Raw genomic sequence first — 22,182 nt, 5'->3', positions numbered from 1 at the left:
AATCAGTGTGCCGCACAATCACAGCCCTTAAGGCGAAATAACATACCTAACACACTAGTAATAGGTGACTCTATAGTCAGGCACACTGGCGTCCCACTCACTAGGCTGGACAAGCAGTAGGTTACTGTTAGCTGCCTGTCGGGAACCAGAATCTGCCACATAACACAAGCACTCGGGTCACTCCAGAACAAGTACAAATATGACTCTGTCATTGTTCATGTTGGTGTGAATGACCTGAGACGTACCTCCCTGGACTACATGAAAAGAGACATGGAAGAGCTCTCTGATCATGCAGCCCTGGCTGGTATGACCCTGACCCTGAGTAGAATCCTGCCCTCACCAAGAATGATACCTCAGTATAAAGAAAAAATGATTAATTTCAACAATTGGCTAAGCTTCTGGTGTCATTCAAAAGGGATCCAGTGTCTGTCAGCCTGGGAGGACATGCTCGACAAGCCATGTTGCTTCGCAAGAGACGGCTTGCACCTGTCACCCCTAGGCTTTCGAATACTAGCCAAGGCTCTTGCTGCCCCCGTAGTGTCTTTTTTAGGCAAAGCTCAAAAGTCAAACCCACCTCCATAAACAGCACAATTAACAAAAAACTAAGGGTTATGCTGCTCAATGCCAGGAGTTTAAATCTCAAAATGTACATACTCAAAGCACTCCTCAGTATGAAGAACGTCAACATCTGTGCAGTAACTGAAACCTGGTTCAAGGCTCCAGAGAGCATCCCAGCACTACCAGGCTACAACTCATACCACACGTTTTGGCCACAGAACACGGACAGAAACACAAAAGGAGGGGGTGTATCTATATTCATCAAGGATACCTACACCTCCAAATTAGTGGCGCAGCATGATACCTCTGAGATCATCCCTGTGAAACTAACATCAGGCAAATTTGCAATGCAAATTGTGGCCTGCTACAGATCACCCTCCATGATCCAGGACCACCACTCCTTCTTTCTGGAGACACTGGAAAACATGAAGGTCCTACCGAACACCCTGATATTGGGCAATTTCAATTACCCTACCATTCACTGGGAAAACTACTTGAGTACAAATTCCCAGGCCCAGCGCTTCCTGGAATTCATCAACTCAAATGCCCTGGATCATCTGGTAAACTCCCCTACCAGAGGTGAAAACATATTGGACCTGGTCATCACCAACATGGGCGACAGGTGTTCCACACCAGAGGTCAACCTGTCACTGGTTAGATCAGACCATAAACTAATCACTCTGGATGTCCACACCCCACCACCGCCCCCAACTAAGGAAACCACAGTAAAAAACATTTCTAAAGCAAACTTCACCTTACTTAAGACAGAGGTGGTAAGTTTCACAGCCCCCACGCTAAAGGATAATGCTGCCCAAGATGCAGAAACCTTTACAAATGCACTCTATGAGCACCTACAAGGATGCATGGATCATGCCATCCCTAGCAAAATCAAGACTCACTCCTTTAAGAGAAGGAAACCAGTTTGGTGAACCCCTGCAATAAACAGGCTATACAATAGAAGGAGGAAACTAGTTCAGAAAAAAAGCAAATCCCAAGAAGGAAAGACATCCCTGATCAGTATCAGTAAGAAACGAAGGTCCCTCATGAAATCATCCAAGGCTAACTTCGAAAGAAAAATAGCCAAGGATTCAAAAGATAACCACAAAGCCTTCTTTAGCTATGTTAAGAATCTAAGTGGCAACTCGCATTTTTGCACTGAACTAGTGCAAAATAGCACAAAATATACTGAACCTACTGATATTGCAACATCCTGGCAGATAGATTCAGTACAAACTTCACCCCCCTCTCACCTCCAAAAGAGCCCACAACAATACCGAAAAAGTGTAGTGTCCCAAAAATCACAGACACACAAGTGAAAACAGCCCTTTCAAAAGCCAAAAACACAGCATCAATGGGACCAGATGGTGTCTCAGGCTGCATCTTGCACGAACTACAGAACAAACTAACCCCCCCACCTAAACACGCTGTTCAACCTCAGCCTCTCCACAAGCTATGTGCCCATAGAATGGCGTACAGCAATGGTTATTCCTCTCCACAAAGGAGGGGCCACAACTGACCCTGGTAACTATCACCCCATAAGCCTGACTAGCCTGGTCTGCAAGGCTTTGGAGCACATTTATTATTTATTTTATTTATTTGCAGTTGTTTAACCAGGATAGTCCATTGAGCCTAAAGAACCCGTTTTCAATGGAGTCCTGGGGAGAAAAGCTCCACATACAGATAATACAAAGATTATAGTCCACATATAGATTATACAAAGGTTATGTTACACACATAGTTTACATGAGAAATTAAAGAAAAACATTGTAGAAATTCTGGTTATAAGTAGACCAAAAAAAAATTTTTTTTTTTAAGATTGCAGGGTACAAATAAGGAGTTATATATGCTAGAAGCCAGCATGAATTTGCTGGTTAGGTTTTGAGAAAAAGGAAAAGAGGAGAAGTGTTGGGAGTAGAGAGTAGGTTATGAGGGATGTGTACAAGAGCATTCCCAAGAGGATTTTAGATGAGACTGTAGGGATTTTTTAAAGGATCATCATCATGGAACTCATTAACAAAGACATTGGGAACCTCCAAACACTTGACCTGACCCAGTCCGGCTTTGTTAAGGGCAGATTATGCATACTAAACCTGGTTGACTTCTTCGAGACAGTCACCAAAGCCATAGACGAGGGAAAGGTGGTTCACACAGCCTACCTTGACCTCGCCAAGGCTTTCAACACCATTCCCCACTCGGGTATTACAGAAAAACTCACCAACCTAAACATAAACCCCTACGTCACGAGATGGGTTGCCAACTGGCTTACAGACAGAACTCACATGGTAAGAATAGCGTGCTCCAGGTCCGACTCTAAACCAGTCACAAGTGGTGTCCCGCAAAGCTCAGTCCTGGGACACCTACTGTTCGGCATATACTTCTCAGAAGTACAGGCAAACACAGGAGGACTATGGCTAACCAAGTTTGTCGATGACTTCAAACTGGGAGCCATAATTGACTCTCCAGCTGACACAGACATCCTCCAAAAGGGCCTTACTGAGACGGACACCTGGTGTCAAACTGATGGCCTCAAGCTAAATGCCAAAAAATGCATAGTCATCCCGTTTGGGAAAAACAAAATACCCACGAATTACCACATAGGTGGCAGCCCCCTTAATACATAAGAGGTAATAAGAGATCTGGGGACCCAGGTAGATAGTAATCTCTCCTTTTACAATCATATTGCCAAAGTAGTTAGGAAATCCTTCTATGTGGCCCATCTAATTACTAAAGGGTTCACATCTAGAAATAAAGAGGGTATAGTTCCCCTCTACTCATCACTCATTAGACCCATCATAGAGTACAATGCCCCATTTGGGATGTACCTCACAAAACACTTCCAACAGCTGGAAAGACCACAAACGTACCTCACCAAGAGGATTACTGGCCTCAAACATATGTCCTATGCAGCCCGACTGAAAAAACTCCGGCTGTACTCAGTGGCATATCGCTTACTCAGGGGTGATCTCTGCCTGACTTACAAAGCCATGTCCAACTCAGAAATGATGGACATGCTCCACCTAAAGAAATCCAAGTCACTGCGAGCCACGCGCTCTAGTGAGCTAAACCTCACCACAACAATAAATAGAACATGCTGGCGGGATAGATTCCTGTCACAGAGACTCCCCATGCTTTGGAACAAAATTCCAAATTACATCAGGCAGAGCCCCTCACTAACACTCTTCAAGAGAAACCTTGATGAGTGGATGGGTAACAGAAAATACACCCCTGGGATCACTTCATTGACTCTGCTTGACAGAGGATCAGTTAATTAATCAATGGGGGGCCAAAGCCGACACACTCTGGCTAGGCTTATAAATGCCCTCGGGCAGATAGCCTAGTACCTAACTAAGATGCTATGAGCCTAAATGGAAGTGTGGCTTTTTGAAGCAATGGTTGAAAATGCACAGAATAAGTAGGGCAAATATATGAACAGTTTTAAAATGGAAATGGAGGTATTGGAAAGGATAACTGAATGATAATTCAGGAATTAGTAAATATTTTTAAAATAGTTTTTACAATAAGAAAGGGACAGTAAGGGAATAATTTGTACTTAAACTTTAATTCTGATGAAACAACAGGAAAAAAGGATATTGGAAAGATAAAATATATACAGGATACATGCATTTATGGACTGTCTTATAAAAATATAACAGTGTGTATATAAAGACTCAAATAAAATGTCGGGATTGCTGTTAGGGAATTGTGATCTGGGCAGCTTTATCTGAGAGGAATATCTTACTATAGCTGAAAACATTATACAAACATGGATCAGTTTTTCAGAATTACAAAGGGAAATAATTTGATTAGAGAGAACATTACATTTGCAATTTTTTGTCTTATTTCTACTATATTTATTTTGGCAGTTCAACAAGAAAAAGGTTTGTAGATATGACTTTCAAACACCTGGAAAATTTAATTTAATCTTTTTAGAAGAAATATCTTATATAATCATTGAAAAAAGGGTGTTACTAGCCCAGTGTATGTTTTCATTTTACTTTCTTGCTAGAAAAATGTGCGGTTAAAGACAAAAAGAGAGAGTAAGCAGAAAGGAGAAAAATCGTTAAGTTTTAAATAACAGTAGAAGTTAATGAATTTTACAAGGAAGAAATGCAGATAATCGCCAGAAGTGTTTGTGTGGTTGAAATGCTTGGGATAAATTCAGAGTGTGGAAACCTGGGGAAGAAGAAATAGTAGCAAAATGGATGGGGAAATAAATGACAAGACACATTTCAAAAATGCCCCTACAGCCTTGGCATGACTTCCTTCTCAAGAGTAACAAAACACTTTTGAGTCACTTAAAAAACACCCATGCACCAATTACCCAATTGAATTAATTTAATCAAGCAACCTAATGCATAGTTAACATTAAACATTGAATACAAACCTAAATTTTAAAAAGGCAACCAAGCTGCAAGTTCATAAACAAACATCATTCAAAAAAACAGCGAAAGATATATATGATTGTAACATTCCTTGGTCCCCTTTTTTACTGTACTTCTAGAATTGTTCTTTAGGCCTTGTAAAATCTAGCAGCAGGTACATGAGAAATATATGGTTTACTTTGTCATATGCTTGTTTTCTGTGGCAAGAAAATATATGTTAACCTGTGACCTTTCTTCTATGAATGTAAAAGGAAAGAAAATGTATAGAGTGTAGCTTCATGATGTTGGATGTGAATTGTATCACAGATAAGCTGTAATTTGTTACACGCTGCAACTACAGGATGTGGGATTTTTCCACAGACAGGAACTAGCACATCATAAAAATGCAATTAGAAGATTCTTCAAAGAGATAGCTCAACCAAGAGTAAAAACAGGGTGTTAGCTGTATTGCTTAGTTCATTCTTTTCCGAGTGTTTTTATTTTTTACTTTTCAAAAAGTCTTGTGGTTGGTTGTCTGTTTATGTGTTTAATATTTGTTAAGTGGATATTTATTAGCAATGGGTGACAAACTGCTAGCATCCAGCTTTACTTGGCCAGGTCACCTTGCTACACATCACTATTTATGTGTTTAATTATGAATAAAACAGCAACTGGGGAGTCCCCAGGCCTGGTAATCTGGGGTGGTGGGAGTTCCTATTGTGAGCCAGAAGAGAAGGTTGTAGTTCTGGAGGATATTACCTGTCTTACCCTGTGGTGTGTGTGTGTGTGTGTGTGTGTGTGTGTGTGTGTGTGTGTGTGTGTGTGTGTGTGTGTGTGTGTGTGTGTGTGTGTGTGTGTGTACATAAGAGTTTATTTAAAATAGTGGTTTTGGGCACTGGAAAGCAATGAAACACAGAGAGAGTGATGGAAAAAAAGAGTCTGTCTGGGTGCTTGGCCAAAGACTCTGCTTATTCTTGTATGTATATGGTAAAAGCCCAGACCCAGGGCAGCAGTGCATATTTCCTACATGCTCCTGTGGTCAGGTTGTACATAGTGAATTATTCTGTATTTTGTATTGTTGTGCATTATTTATACTTAAATCTGTTTGGCGTCAGTAGCAAGATTTGAGACACCATAACCTTGGTAGCTGTTCAAACTGGTTGACAGCGATAGTATTCATACTTCAACTGACCATATCCAATACTGACTGTCTCTTTCCTTATACTGTTTGCAATAGTGGGTTATTGACTTGGAATCTTACTGGTCCATAAAGCAGTTTTTACACTAAAGGTGTGAGTACCCTTGCAGCCACAGGGTAAATATATAGTGGTATAGATTACACCACAGTTAATTTATTTTAATCAGTTTTAGGGAAAAGTCAGAAGTGAGCTCTAAAGAATATGACAAGATGCCAGTGTCACAGCTGACTAAGGAGTGTACAACTATGAGAATCTGACATGCCTTTATATCCTAGACATGTCCAACCTGCGGCCCGCGGGCCGCATGCGGCCCTCAGAGCTCTTCCATGCGGCCCTCAACCTCTAACTGCAACATCGATGTATGCATGCCCCAAAACACTTTTTTTGTTTTGTGGTTTTTGCTCCCGTGACCTGTAACGCTAATGTCGGTGTGCGCATGCACCAAAGCACCCTTCTAGTTTTGTTTTTGAGCCAAAAAAGGGTCAGTGTGTTTACGCCATTATTTTGCGCCGAACAATCAATGTGTGTGTTCTCGCTGAAGACGGACTCATGTATGGATTTGCCGCTGTTGCCTTTGAAAGGGACAGCAATTACCTGTGTTAATAGGTAAGTATGGAATGAGTGAGTGCATGCATGAAAGCAGAATTCTGTGTGTGAAAGTAGAAGAAGAGTGTGTGTGTGTGTATGTGTGCATATGTGTGCATGACAGAGAGAGACGCATGCACAAAGAGGCTAACAATGATCAGTCTACTTACTGAACACAAACAAGTTAGCTCACAAATATATCATACATTAAGAGTATACTTTCATTAAATTGCAGCTTTCCTGACAGGGAGAGTGTTGTATTGAACATGAACTCATACCTCTTTACTGTATGGATTTTCAAATAATGTCTGTATTTTTGCCTCATCTTCCAATTTGTGTCTTTTGCTTAGGAAATAAAAGTAGTCATCCTAGGTAATGCAGTTCCACGGAGTAAGAATGAGACAGCAGCCTAGGGTTAATGGGTCAGTAGTGGACTGACTATGTGGGACTGTAGCATATAAAGTTGTATTGTTTTTTCAGACAAACAAAAAAGCACCTAGTACTGTTTTTTCAATGGTGGGTTCTAAGCAGTGGTAGATTGGACAACAGTAAGCATAGCTTTGGCGGATCATCAATACTGGCAAATCAAGTGGGCACAATGTCATTTTTTAAATGTTGGGGATTTTAGTGTGTGTGTGCTTACGTGTTGGGAGTGCTGCAACAGTAGATGATTATTAAAGACAGAGACTTACGGACTGTGGAGAACTTTTCTTTGTTTCAAAATCTAATACTTGGGTACGCATGCCAGAAGTAGATTTTTTAAGACATAGCTTCTTGCCATTTACAGTGGATGGATATTTACATTTAATGGACAATGTATTAGCATGGGCCTGTGGGGTTCTGAAGGATGCCAAGTCTACCACTGCCAATGTCTTGTAAAGTGACCTGGAAATGGGTATTGGGATTTTACTGAACAAATATAGTAAGTGGGCTTAGAAATATAGTTTAATTAAACAAAGTGTACTTTCAATTTACAGGCCATAATTTAATTTATTTCAGGTAGTCCAGATACTGGTAGATTGTATACCATTAGACTTAATTAGGGAGAGCTGTCATTCTGGGGAAACAAACAGCCCTAGTTTCAGTGAAAGCTCTGTGGTTGCTTGCAGGTAGGAAGTTGCAGGATGTTGATGCAATGTGTTTTATTTATTATTTTTAATGCATTTGTCATTTCAAAGCATGGTTTTCTTTGATGTAAAAGAAGGCAGGACTGAATGAGCCATATAATGTTTAACTGACAATAATGGGATGGAAAGATTATAAGTGATGTATAATGTTTGTAGCTACAGTTGTTTCAATGGTGTCTGTAATGCTTAACTATTTTTGGGCCTGTGTCCCACTTTTATTTTTCGCTTTGTCCAGATTTCTTGCTCTAAGGTTGAGAGGTATGGTTCCATACTAAATCAAAAGTTGTATTTATCTTGGAAGACGTTTTGGCATAATTATGAAAAACAGAGCCTTTTTAATATCTCTGCTTATTTCCAGTATAAACTGCCATGTAACCTTGCAAATAACCTTCTTATTAAGCTACTTTACTTCTTTTGGAATTGACAGGTATGATTCATTTGCTCGGACATAAGCATAGAGTGCTAATGTGAGTTTGATTTCTTGCAGGAGTCTGTGGTTTACATAATCACAATAACTTTGTGTTTCTGGGTGTGTAATCAATTTAACAGTTATAAAGATGTTTTCCAAAAATAAATAAATATATAATAAATAAATAATCCTCTCTACACTTTGAGCTATTGACAAAGTCTGGAAATTTGTTTTTTTCAAAAGCGAAGGTCAGCATTACAGCTCAGTAAACTGTCAGCCTGTGAGTAACTTCTGCACAAATTAAAATGTCTGAATGTCAAATGGCTTTAGATTGGAGGGAAGTTTATTTTATTTTATTTTACATTTGTTTACCGGGAAGTCCGACTGGACACAGGTCCATTTTCAGCAGAGGCCCGGGGAGAAAAGCTCCAAAAATAACACAAAACAATATAATACAATACATGAGAGAAAGAGACAGTAAATTATGGATGTAGTACTCATACAATATGGCAGAGATTACATCTCGTAACAGTGAGAATCATTGAGGTACAGAATAAACTTAAAAACATTTTTTTTACAGTTATAATTACAGCAAGGCAAATATCAATGAGTTAAGTTTTTAGGAGAAAGCTGTTTGTACATAGCTGAAGCTCTGAAACAATCTTTTGATATGGATTAACCTGGGAATTGACACAAGTTATATGTTTACACCAGTATGTAGCATTATAGTTTATGGTTTTCTTATTGATTTACTTTTGCCAAGCAGTTGTTTGTTGATTTATTGATGGTCCTTTTGGTGGTGGGAAATTACATGGATGAATCCATCTCTATTATGATTTTATTTTTCAGATATTTTGACTTCCAGACAATTTCCTTCAGTGAGTGGGTGTCATGTGATTACTGAGGTTGCCTATTTTACAAGTAGGGGCTTTTTTTTGTGTGTGTGTGTGTGTGTGTGTGTGTGTGTGTGTGTGTGTGTGTGTGTGTGTGTGTGTGTGTAAGACAGAGATATTTAATATGTATACTGAATATAATTTTGCAAATGGAATTCTTAGTTAAACATGCCCCTCTTTTTGGGCAACTAGACTTGAGTAACCAATATTAGATCTTAGCCATCCAGCTGGGAAAGGTTAGTATGTGGATTTTCCATCTGGTTTGATGAAGGCTATGCTACTTACCCAAGGATTACATTTATGGCTATCCATCCAGCCATCATGTTACTGAACTACATTGTATGATAATGAGAGGAGCTTTTTACAGAAGTTGAAGGTTTTTGTGTCAAGAACCTGTCCATAAAAAGTGGCTTGTTTATGTTTCAGTGAAGGCTGTGGTCTTTGTAGTGAGCGTTTTAAGTATAACCAGTATTTCTGAGGTAGAGGAAGTCTCTTAAGGCAGGATCTTTCTTAGCCTGGAAAGCAAGCCAATGATGAAATCTATAGGGGCCAGTGAGAGACAGAGGAAAGCAAGAAGCTTTTTAGTCTGTTTGGATAACTACGTGAACTTAGTCCTTTGAACTTTTTTGTCAGAAATGGTTGTAGTCTTTCTTTTGGCAGGGTGTTTTGCTGAGGCACATGCCAAAAGGGGCATTGCACACAATAATGGCTCTTGTAAAGGAAGAATACAGGGATGTTATGACCTCCTTGTCTCTGGATGAGATACCCTTACTAATGAAGTGGGCCATGTAAAAAGCTTTCCTTACAACAGAGACAACGTGGTGGTCAAATGTCAGGTTTCTATCAACCTGGGTGCCCAAGTACAGTACGACTTATTGCATGCTTACAACGTTGTTATTAATGTGATAATTTGTGGGGACATCACTCTCCTCAAAGGGGATGATGATGCATTTTTTGGCATTTCGCTTGAGGCCATATTTCCAGCACCAGTTATTTGTTTGGGTGAGACCCTCTTGTAGCTTATTCAGAATTGTTTTATTAAGTCAGTAATATGAATTCTTTACTGTATTGCAAATTTGTTGGGTTATTTTTGTGGATTATAGTATTGTAGGACTTCTGATGTTGACATTTTACGTAGTTGGACTGCTGGAATGGTTTTCCCAGTGAGAAATGCTAGTGCTGTAGTGAATATATGTTTATTTGTAAAAAAAATATATATATATATATATATATATATATATATATATATATATATATATAGATAGATATATTAACTAAGATGTTAGAGTTAACTGTTAGATTAGAGAATTAAAATTAGAAAGAGAATTAGAATTTTAAGGCAAATATTAGGCATTTATTATATTTATTCATTGTTCAAATGCACCTACAGTACAGCCAGGAGGTCGACTCTGGTCTTCTGGAGCAACAAAAGAGTTAACTATATGATATATTTTATATGCGGCCCTAAGACCATTTCTGTTCACTCAATGCGGCCCTAGCAAGCCAAAAGGTTGGACACCCCTCAATGACATGATAGCAGCCCTGACTACAGCTGGAATGTAGCCCATTAAATTTGCAGACAACCTGTTAAATGTTGTGTATGGGAAGCATACAGAAAAAGAACAGTTTAAAGCATTCGCAGATAACCTTAACATGCAGCTGGAATTACAGAGAGGGGCACTGGAAGTGAAACATCTGGAACTGAAGACATCTGTACAAATGTAGCAGCTGGAGGCCAAATAGGGAGAGAATCAACACCATATGAGAGGGAAATGCTGCTCCTTCACCAGGGACACATGAGTACTAGGGCAGGGGAAAGCCAAACCCTAGCTGCCAAGATCAGAACTACATTATTTCCATGTCTTTTGGGTTTCTCATGCCATTACAGGAATGGACCCCATTCTTAAGTCGGGGTATAATTAAAGTTCATGAAATTAGCATTGTTTCTATCTTGGATGTTAGCCAAAATTGCTCTTCACAGCACTTACAATGTGCCCAGAACTGACTCCTTGCAGTTCATATGGAGTTACTGGAGCATGTCTAAATATGACTGTAGATTAAAAAAAAACACAAAATCCACCAAGAAAAGTACTGGAGAAGCTAAGAAAGTTCTTTTGTAGCTTCTCCAGCGCTTTTCTTTGTGGATGTTGTGTTTTTTTGTACTGTGGACACCTGGGCCTGCTTGTGTGCTGCTTTTCTCCTTTTAATGATTGTAGATTCATATTTATAAGACCCATTGCTCCTACTACTACTGGAACTGTCTGTGTATCTTTGTTCCACATTGCTTTCATTTCTGCCTGCAAATCCTGATATTTTATGACTTTGTGTCTCTCTGTACATAAAACAATGAAATCACAGGGTGCAGCAAATTCAATGATCAATGTTACTTTTGTCTTTTTTTCCCAGGACTAGTAAATCTGGTTTTCTTTCAACTGTTTTATGAACTATTGGTAAAGGGTGATCTCATGTGATGTAGTCTTCATCATTCTCTATGTGGTTCATGTTTCCAAAGCTTCTCAACTATCTCTGTATTGTAGTGTTTGCACAATCCCCAGTGCAAGAGTCCTTCTACATTATTGTGCCCTTCAGAGTACAGGCCCTCTGCCTTGAGTGTGTCATACACAACAAGAAGAATTGCAACTTTTTCCAATTCTTTTTTAACAGACGTACATAGACCACTCTCCTGGGCTTCCAGTATTAATCTTTCATCTTTTGGTTTGAACTCACCTGTCCTTAACCATTCCTCCATCAAATCCAGATCAACATGAGGTTGTTTCAGGAGATCTCTATACTTGCCACTATATTTATGGCTTTTCCACATCTCATCTGATCCTTCTCCTTATATTCTTTCTTTTGTTTTTTTGACATTTTCAGTTGCTGTCTAATTTTTGATTACTTCTAGTTTGATTCCATTCCTGCTTGACACCAGACTGCTTCTGCTAAAGTAAGCAGAGGGATCAACTTAGATTTCCTCTCTTCATGTTTTAAAACTTTCACTATGTTTGGATCAGATGAGGTCAACAGATATGTATACAGTCCCATGAGTGCAGCTCTATACATGTAATCAATTTCAAGGAGGCCCATGCCTTCTTCAGAGCATGGCATATATAATCTTTGTATACATACACTGATTTTTATATATCATTTGATAAGTGTGAAGCATTTTTCTTGTTTTCATGTTCAGATGATCCAATACCTTTTGGGACCAGTCAGTTATACCAAAACTGTAAGTTAGAACAGGAAGAGCAAATTTATTTACAGCTTGGACCTTATTCCTAGATGTCAAGGCTGTTTTCAATATTAGCTTTAGTCTTCTGAAGTATTTCTTACCGAGTTTTATTTAGATTTGGTCATGGTTCAATTCCCAAATATTTATACACTCACTCCTGCTCAAGTTAGTTTATATCATGTTCCCGTCTCCAATTGAAACTGTCTGAGTGCCACAACTTTCCTGCTTTGAATGTTGCTTTTGCACATTTATCGAGACCAAATAACATTCTATATCATCTGAGAAAGTTTTATCCATTTGCAGCTGTGCTTTCAATGCCTTAGCTGATGAACTATGCAGTTTTAAATCATCCCCAAGAAGAAGATGAGAAGTTTTGAGCAAGGTTTTTTTCTGGGAGCCAAATTATAACCATGACCTAATCTATTAAGTAAAAATGTAATGGATTAAGGGCAAGAGAAAAAACAACAGCAGTGACAAAGAATCACCCTGGAATATCCTCCATTAAATTTTTATTTCTGAGATAATAATTTATCCTTTGTCATGACATAACCGCAATGTAGTCTGTCACTGTCTCATGGTCACTGTAATATAACTGATTAATGCAGGATGTATCTTATACATCTGTAAGTACTCCTTATTTCATGAATGTGGTATACTGCCAAATGTTTTTTTTTTTTTTTTTTGTAATCCATCCATGCCATACTTAGAGTATTTCTACAGTATAAAGAGAGGGATCACTTTTATAGCTTCATTTGGGAATTTGAAAGAGTGAGTGATCAACACCAAACTGACCAGAGGCAGAGGCAAAGCAATATATTGTGTCTCAAAGTTAAACACTGTTGATTGTTTGAATTATGTAAAAGTTAAACAATGTTTACTTGAATGTTTTAAACTTACTCCTGAAACCTACAAAACGAAATGAAGAAAACACAGAAGAAAGGTAGATAACAGTGTGAGGGATTCAATTGCAAAATATGCACTTACCTTTATAGCTGGGTAAGAGGTTACCAAGCCAATACTTTTTATTAGACTTTTTTGAGAGGGAGAAACTCAGTAGTCTGACTAAGGACATGAGAATCTGGTTGGCTAGACTGGGACTATAACACTGATGAAGGCATGTGAAGGAAGGGAGACATCCATATAGATAGCAAGCCACAGTTGTACCAAAAAATGATCCACACCACATACGTTAAAATAATGTGTGATATATATATATATATATATATATATATATATATATATATATATATATATATATATATCTTTGTATACACACAACACACACACGTGTATTCTGAAGAAATTCCAAGTGGTAATAGAAATGAAAGCACTCAATAAAACTTGAGGCACTTGGTTGTATTGATGCCTTGTTTTTTTTTTTGTTTTTTTTTTTTTTTAGTTTCTACTTTATTTTGGGTGGATTCATTATTGTTTTCTTTTCAGTGCTATAAGTCGGTGTAAGATGACCCATGGGGACAGCCTTAGTGATCACACCAGATTCAACAGGCAATGGGTAAGCCACCACTTCTAGTACCCACAACATTCTGGGGACAAATGATTTCAGTGTAACCAGAGGGGGTATGTACCTTACCATTGTTCACTGACACAAGATGGGAAAGACAAGTCAAAGGAGGCAGTACCTTGTATATATGTGTTTATATGCAGCCAGGCAAAGAGACAAGCACACGGGGAAAGTAGCAGGATGGAAGATCTAGTCAAATCCCATACTTACAAATTAGGCTTGCAACTTGGCTATTTCAGTACGGGGGCTAGTTATTAACAGAGAGCCAGAATCTAACTCATAACTGTTTAACCTGGTGATGTGCATCCTTTAGAAGGTGATACTTCAAAGGGAGAGTTAGATGACAGCAGATAGCCTAACATGTGAGGCACCACTGTCAGAAAATACCAGACCTTCTTTGAAGAGGGAGTTGTGAAGGAGCACGAACAAAGAGCTGACACAGGCTCAGCTCTCAGACCCTACTTTTTAGAACCTGAGAGAGGTAGCCAAGGAAGCCAAGGAAGCTTCTGATCCTCAAGGGCAGGGAGATTCCATATACTTGGACAAAGGTTTATTATACAGGGAATGGACTCCTGAAGGAGGGCTAGAAATAACTGATCCAGCAACTGGTATTGCCAAGAATCTTTCAATGGGCAGTTCCGGTCACAGCCCATGATATTCCATTTTCAGGCAATATGGGCACATAGCATACAAAAGGAAGGCTTATGCAAAATTCTGTTTGTGAAATATTTCATAGGATATGAAACAGTACTGCAAGACATGTGTTTCATACAGCATACCTTGACCTAGCCAAGGCCTTTGACATAATCCCCCACGCAGGCATCATTGAAAAGCTAACACAACTTGGTGTTAATCCCTATCTCATCAGATGGGTGGCCAGCTGGCTCACAGAAAGGACCCATGAGGTCAAAATAGGTGCCACTACCTCTGACAGCAAACCTGTCACTATTGGTGTTCCCCAGGGATCTGTCCTGGGACCCCTACTTCTCAGAGGTCCAGGCAAAGACCAAGAGCCTGTGGCTGACCAAGTTTGTGGATGATTGTAGGTTGGGTAGTGTCACTGACTCCTGAAATAACATTAACATACTGCAAGAGGGTCTCACAGCTACAAACAACTGGTGCCAAAGTCATGGCCTTAAGTTAAGCACAAAAAATGTATTATCATACCATTTGGCAAAAAACATGGGCTCTACTGATTACCACATCAACAGCAACCCCCTAAGCACAGAATTCCTGGTGAAAGGCCTGGGTACTCAGGTTGACAACAATCTCACATTAGACCACCATGTGGCAGCAGTGGTCAGAAAAGCCTTCTGCTTGGTGCATCTCATAAGTAAAGGGACTGCATCCAGAAAAAAAGGAGGTTATTTCCTCTCTGTACTCCTCCTTCATTAAACCTATAATTGAGTATAACACTCCATTTGGTATGTACCTCTCCAAATACCTGCACCAACTGGAAAGACCACAGAAATACCTCACAAAGAGAATCCATGGCCTCCAACACCTGTCTTATGTGGACAGGCTCAAATCACTATCACTTTACTCAGTATCATACACATTGCTCAGAGGTGATCTGTTTCTTGCCTACAAGGCAATATCAGACACTGCCCTACTAAAGATGCTCCATATCTGTAAGTCTAACTCCTCGCGCATTACCCACTCGATAGGCCTAAATCTAATATGCAACATCAACAAAACTTGCTGGAGAGACAGGTTTGTCTCCCAGAGGCTGCCCCATCTTTGGAACAGATTTCCCATACATGTCAGAGTACCTCACTGATCCTCTTCAAGCGCAACCTTGATGAGTGGATGGGAAATCACATATTTGTCCCAGGAATTCCACCTTTGTCCCTCATTGACAGGGGTGACAGGTGCTGACTGAAGTTTCTTTTTTGGGGATAAACTCTTGGCTAGGCTTGTAAGGGCCCCAGGGCCATTAGCCTAGTAACCTCCTATGATCCTATGATCCTAAGAATGTCAAAATTTAGGCAAGGGACGAGATAAAGATAAAGATAAAGCTGCTTTTATGCCTTTTCCTATTATTGATAAACCATTTAAGAGATCAGTCATGGACATTGCAAGGCCTTTTAGTACCTCATGCTCCAAGGGTAAGAAATATATCCCACTGGTGGTAAACTATGCTACTAGATACCTTGTGGCAGTTGTTCTACCCTCTCCTGGAACAGAGAAGGTGAAAAATGCATATTAAATGACTATTCAACAGCATAGATTCTTTAAGAGAAATATTGACAGATAGAGGGACCAATTCATGCCAGACCTGCGGAGCTGTTTCTGGAACTATTATGAGGTAAATAATTTAAATATGACACCCTTAACACCCACTTAATAGTGTTCTTGTGCAGTGGTTTAACTCTACACTAAAGACCATGTTGAGGGGATTCACAGGCAATTTACTGCAGGAGTAAGACAGATGCCTGCCCCATTTCATCTTTGTAAAAAGAGAGAGAGGGGGTACCCCAGGAATCTCCAGGATTTTCATCTCTTGAGATGCTCTGCAGTAACAGGTTTAGAGGTTGTAAGATTTGTCCAGACCCTGCCAAAGTGGAGGCTATTCAGGCATAGCCTACTCCTGCTGCTTAGATGTAGGGGTAAGTTATGCCTAAATGGCATAGTTTACCCATACTAAGAGGCAGGTGAGAGCATTTCTATTGACTGCAAGATACCACTGGAAGTTTGCCTGAATATAATATGATAGCCGCTCTCCTTACAGAATTTACCACAAAAAATAGACCATATAAGGATGCCTGAACTCCAGTTTATGAACAGGTACTCCAAATGGTTAAAAGAGCTTTGAGTAGATGCCCTGTGCTGGCTCTAGTCCTAACTACAGTCAAGAATTTATTGTGCAGGTAAATGCTTCAAAATATTATGTTAGGGCTGTATCTAGCCAGGTTTCCATAGAAGGAGAAGAGCACCTTAGAGTGTATCTCAGCTGAACGCTTCAACCCAGGGATAAATCCTATGCAGTTGTAGAAAGGAATTTCTTGGGCATAGTTGTAGCTCTAAAAAAGCTTAATTTCTGTCTGTATGGTAGAAAGTTCTCCATTGTTACAGATAACCCTTTAAATTGGTTATACAAGGCAAGTGGGCAAAATGTAAGGCCTCTTAAATTGACTTTAGCATTGCAGCCTTATAACTTGACTATCCAGCATGGGAGATTTACTACTAATAGCAATGCAGATGGTCTATCAAGAAACAGAAGAGGGAAGTGTACCAAAAACGTACACTCTCATCTCAAGCATTGGTTCTGAAGATGTCTCAAGAAAACTTGCTTGAGATCCAGAATGGGAGAAGGTGTGATGTCTGAAAATAAATATGCTATTTTTTCTGAGTGAGAAAGTAACAGATTTGTGAGTTGCATTTAAGCATTGTAAAAAATATGATTTAACCTATAAAACGTGTGTTTCTGAGTGTCATAAAAAGGTGTGTGAACTGGTGATCTTTTGCTGGAAATGAGTACATATATACATGTACGTTTACAGCTGAATATTATAACTTCTTTGTGCTAGAATTATGGCAATTATGCAAAGGATGTAAAAACTGAATTATTCTGATCTTTGATTAAAAGATTTGTGGCTTTTCTAATGCCAGGAATCTAACAAGTTATAAAAGAACACTTAGAAAACTCTTTAAGAAGATAACTAACCAAAGCAAGTTAAAAACAATGAATATGTAGCAGTAACAATTATATCTATGGCCTGTATGAAAAGACATAAAGTGTATACCAAATAAAAGAGAACAAAAAACAAAAAAGCGGAACTGCATTGCAGTTGGAAATTGTGAGTATCTCTACAGTTATATTTCTACCTGGTGTGTTCTGAAAATTCATCCATTTGAGATTAGAGCAATTTAGTTCAGACGCTAGCTTGAGGAAGTCTAGCAGCAGATATTTTTTCCTTTCTTGTATTATATTGTTCAGAATGATTGTTTTCTGTTTCTATTTGCTATTCAATATCTCGGTCTCATTCTTTCTTAAATAAAGTATGTTTATTCCATTTTAATAAGCGTTTAACTGGTCATCTATTACTTGTTTATTATTGATACAAGGGTATTTATGGTTAACTGGTGACATGCTCCTGGTGTCCACCATGAATTGACCAAACTGTTGTGTGATATAATACATACCATTTGCATTTATAATTATATGGCTTATTAACAAGAGTGAAACAGTAATTGTGTACTCCCTAGCCTGATAATCTGGGGTATTGACAGTTTACTAATATGAGTCAGCACAAAAACCTGCAGTGTTGGAGAATATTAATAGCCATCCCTGAAATTGTGTGCGCACTCACGCGCATGTGTGTGTGCGCGAGCGCGTGTGTGTGTGAGTGTGGGTGCGTGTGGGTGTGTGTGGGTGCGTGTGTGTGTCTGTGTGTGTGTGTGTGTGTGTGTGTGTGTGTGTGTGTGTGTGTGTGTGTGTGTGTGTGTGTGTGTGTGTGTGAGTGTGTGTGTGTAAGAATTCATTTAAAGTAGAGTTACTGTGGTCAAGTAAACACTGGAAAGCACTGAATCACAGACGGGTGAGAACAAGGTCTGGGGAACTAAGCAAAAGATTCTGCACAGTGGCATATCTCTCAACTGTCTATATAGGATGCTTCTAATTATCTTTTTTTCTGTGTTTTGCTTTATCTTTCCTAAAATTGGAATTTGATTTGAGAAGTTCTAAGTTAATAGTACCAGTATTTTCCCTAATTTTTATTTTGCATAGTCTGTTACTTTGAATGTAAAAGGTAAGAATTAAGATCAATGGGGTATTCAGTGTAAGGAATATTCATTGGTGTAGATAGTATAGGCCAATATGCAAAGCAGCTGTGCATATTTCATGAATGCTCTTGTGGCCTACTTGCACTTAAAAAGTTAAGTGATTCATGATCATATGTCTTTATTTGCACTTAATTCTTTAGTACCATTGGTATGACTCATTAGACTCAGTAGACCATACACCGTATTACCATAGATTTTTAGATTAAAGTTACTATAACATTAAATGATTACATTTTGTGGTGGCCAGTTTAGTGGATACTAGCACCATAGCCCCTGCCCACTGTCTTTCTGTAGCACACTAAAATGCTTTTAATGAATAATGTTGATATTCATACAATTGTTTTTGAAGGTATCAAATTTAAACATCTTGAATTTCATACAGAGTAACATTTTAGCCCACATTGTATAATATGCTATACTACACTAAACAATATTATACTATACTATGCTCCCTCCCCTCATCACCAGGGAGCAGGTCTTTAATGCCCTCTCAAAGATAAAAATACAGTCTCCATGGGATCTGACAACATCCCTGGTTTCATCCTACCTGAACTCAAGCATGAGCTCTCAGCACCATTAGGCACCCTATTCAACCAAAGCTTGAGCACCGGCTTTGTCCCAGTACAATGGAGAACAGCCACTGTCATCCCTCTACACAAAGGTGGAGTGTCCACCAACCCAGGGCAATTATAGGCCCATCAGCCTAACTAGCCTATTCTGCAAAGTCATGGAATGCATTATCATTGACCTTATAAACAAGGACACTGGCAACCTCCAAATGCTTGCCCCCACACAGTTTGGTTTTGTCAAATGGAGTTCATGCCTGTTAAACTTAGTTGAGTACAGTCAGCAAAGCCATGGACGAGGGGTAGATGGTGCACACCACCTACCTTGACCTAGCCAAAGCCTTCAACACTATTCCCCCCTCGGGCATAATCAATAAACTTTCCCAGCTAGACATCAACCCATATGTTACCAGATGGGTAGCTAACTGGCTCACTGATAGAACCTACTCAGTCAAAATAGGGGAAGCCACCTGCGGCATACCCCAAGGGTCAGTCTTGAGGCCTCTCTGGTTTGGGATGTAGTTTTCTGAGATGCAAGGAAAAACAGAGGTCTGTGGCTTACCATGTTTGCAGATGACTGCAAGCTGGGCACTGTTTTAAATTCTCCTAGTGATGTGAACATCCTCCAAGATGGCCTTACCCAGACTAATGACTGGTGCCAGAAGCATGGCCTGAAACTGAATGCCAAGAAATTAATCATTATCCATTTGGGAAAAATGGCATTCCCACTAATTATCACATTAATAACAACGTACTAAGCACACAATCAGTCGTGCGGTGCTTGGACACCCAGGTTGATAGCAACCTGACTTTTGACCACCATGTTGCCTCTGTTGTATGGAAGGCTTTCTACATGGGCCACCTCAAAAGTAAGGGTATTTCATCCAGGAACTTGTTGGCAGGATAGATTTGTGTCCCAAAGACTCCCTCATCTATGGAATAGACTCCCTCTCCATGTCAAGTAGAATACCTCACTAGCCCTCTTTAAGAGGAACCTGGACCACTGGATGGGAAACAGAAATTTCACCCCTGGGATCCCACCCATGTCCCTGCTGGACAGGGGAAACAGGTGCTGACTTTGTGGGAACTTGGGCAAAATTCTTGGCTAGGCTTATAAGGGCCTCCGGGCCAATAGTCTAGTATTGCCCTATGAACCTATGAACTTATATGGTAATGAGCCTTTCCTCTGCTGGCTGAAATGGCCTTTGATGTTTTCTTTCCACATTAGAAGAAATGTCTGCAGTGGTATGAGGATGCTACCTCATTGAATAGCAAGTGATAAATACGTTATAATTCTGTTGTGAAATAAAAGATTTTTTGAATTAAGAAACAGTTTTCCATTTAAAAAATTGCATAAATGATTTTCCACAATTTATTAATGAGATCACATGAACGTATGGAACTGTGGTCAGCTGCCAGATTAAATAAAACCCTCAATGTACAAAGATAATGTCAGCAGAACTATGGCTCTCTGCATGTTACTAGATAAAATCAGTTGGGCAGTTCCAGCTTGTCTAGCCATCTTCACTTATATTTTATTAGCTCATATTTGCCGGTGCAATAATTGTCTTTTACTGCATTATAATTCTCATTTTGTATGCCATATCAGAACACTCAGAACATTTTGGTTTAAAAACTCTGTTACATTCTACTGATTTAAAATACTTTACGTTGTTGCAGTTATCAGTAAGAAAAATGTTGTGACCTTCAGCTGCATTATAGCTCACATCCCCTCTGAGATTTCCTTTTACTGAACAACTTTGCTGTTCATTACAAATCTGTAATGGGATGTTTGTTTTTCTCCCAATTCCAAGACAGAAGACATCTTATCTACAAAGTGTAATTACTTGGAAAACAACAATTTAATTGCTCTGTCTGAAAATAATGTAGAATGCACTCCGACATTTGTAAAGACATTTTGCTTTAATAATAGGCATTACTTTTGCAAACTATACTCTTTCATATTAAACATGAAAACATGCATTGTGTACACCCTTATCATCTACAGGTCTTTTATTTGCTAATAAAAGAGTATGCAGCAATCTAGTGTTTCACACTCACTCCTCACTAGACTAATGCCAGAAAAACAGACAGGCAAAGTATGATAGAAATGTATCATGTTAACACAGATAAGAAGCAGATGGCTTGCACAGTTTAACCATTGCTCTCTTTAACTGATAAGGTAGCATTCCTAGCTAATGCTTTGCTCCCACCTACTCATATTTACAATTGTCACAGTAGTTAGTGTATCATTTTATCAAGAATGCTGTTTGTTTTACTTTGTTAGTTTGCATTTTTGGCAAGCATTGTCCAGTTGAGAAAGATCTCATCATGAGTTGCAGGAAGAAAAGCTCTACACGACACTCTTGTAAAAATTCAGAATGATAAGTAAAAAAAGAACAAAAGCTGCAACCTAGTAATAATGCAAAGTGAATATAACATTCAAAGGGAATAGTCAATGAAACCGGGGAGCAATAATAAAGTCAATAAATGTTTAGCATAATTAAATAATCAGATTCTGAGAGATTATTTAATTACTTATTTATTCTTTATTGATCTGGATAGTCCCACTAAGGCAATAGTTGTTTTTCAGAAGTGATCTGAGGTGGTAATCATTCATATTAGGGGAAATATGGTGAGGACATTGAGGAAATTAACCTATATTTTACATAAGTGTCTTGGAATCTTTTACATCCACCTGAGCTGCCATCAGTTCAGGCCAAAGGGACCTCAGTTTAATATCTCGTTTAAAAGAACACCACACACAGGAATGCAGCAACATTGATTGTGCTTCACTGCAGTGTTAGTAGTAGAAAATTAATCCCATTAACTGCTATAGGAATAGAACCCATAGTCTTTTATCTTCCAGCATCAATGAAGTTTGGACTACTTTTGAGCCACTGAAATTGACTCTTTGTATGTATGTATATAATGCAATACAGTATAAT

This window comes from Protopterus annectens, chromosome 2.part0 (assembly GCF_019279795.1).
Source record: "Protopterus annectens isolate FY-2018-M chromosome 2.part0, PAN1.0, whole genome shotgun sequence".
NCBI classification, from domain to species: Eukaryota; Metazoa; Chordata; order Ceratodontiformes; family Protopteridae; genus Protopterus; species Protopterus annectens.
Note: the sequence above shows the minus strand (reverse complement) of the source record.